Here is a 1,257-nt window from a genome sequence, read left to right as displayed (position 1 = left end):
TCCAGGGTTTTCCTTAATATTTCAGCTGTTTTCATTATTGTTATTCGTTGTATCTTCCCAGCCATTCCTCTGATTCCAATTTCTCCCATTCTCTTCTCAAAGTTTTCGGAATTGTTCCTAGTGCTCCTACTATTATAGGTACTATCTTGATTTTTTTCATTATCCATATCCCTTTCAGCTCTCTGCTAACTCTGTGTATTGGCTCTGTTTCTCTTTTTCTTTGACATTTACCCTGTGGTCAGCTGAACATCTACGGAATGCCAAAATCAATATATTACATATGAATGAGTCCCTTGTGGAATTTCCACAAGTCCCGCTTGTTGTTGTTGTTGTTGTTGTTGTTGTTGTAGTAGTAGTAGTAGTAGTAGTAGTAGTAGTAGTAGTAGTAGTAGTAGTAGTAGTAAATAAACGGCGAATGACCGAATGTTTTAACAAGATTGCTATGGTGATATTTAGCTTATCAATTAATCTCAGACACATTCCTGAATCCTGAAATGGTACAAATGTCCCAGGGATTTCTTTCACCTGATGTAAAAGGTAAGAATAATAGCGATAAAATCTTCAGATAAAATGAAAGAGTTTAAAAGACCAGAATTTTATTTTATATGCCTCTTGTAATTTTCCTCCTTCTCTCATTATCCTTTCTCTCTTTTTTCAGTTATTCTTCTTCTTCTTTATCTCAATTTTTCTCCTCGTAATTCTTTTTACTTCTCTCGTTTTTTTTTTCTCTTTTTCTAAATTATTTTTTCTCAATTCTTTTTTCTTCTTCTGATTACTCCGAAATGTGTATCGATATTTCTTTCTCTTTGGGTAGATCACGAGTGGATCTGTAAAAAGTTGTATGATTTGAGATTTGTGCTGATTCTTATTTTATTTTTCTAAAACACGCACACATAAAAATTTATAAATTCATTTGCGCAGAAATTACAGCATTCATCCACACCAAACCCTTGGGGTCAAAAAGCAGGACGCATGAGAAATGGCCGACGTAGCTGAAAGCACGTTGTTTTTTGTTTTTATTTATTTTTGGCAAAAATATGAATTTTTGACCAATCAGGGCTCGATTTAAAAAAAACTTATTTTTGCAAGTCTCTGGGAGCCGCTAAAGAAATATAAAACGCACGGAAAACTTCTCTCGTCAGAGAAAGGGATAACCGACACCAACAGCCACGCTCGCCGAGTGAAATTCAGTAGCTGAAATGACAGTTTTCTCTCACGCCAAAGAGCATTGTTTGACTCTCTCTTTCTCTCACCTCG

Source organism: Euprymna scolopes, chromosome 41 (genome assembly GCF_053919585.1).
Source record: "Euprymna scolopes isolate OS-2025 chromosome 41, ASM5391958v1, whole genome shotgun sequence".
NCBI lineage: Eukaryota > Metazoa > Mollusca > Cephalopoda > Sepiida > Sepiolidae > Euprymna > Euprymna scolopes.
This window is presented reverse-complemented; position numbering follows the sequence as displayed.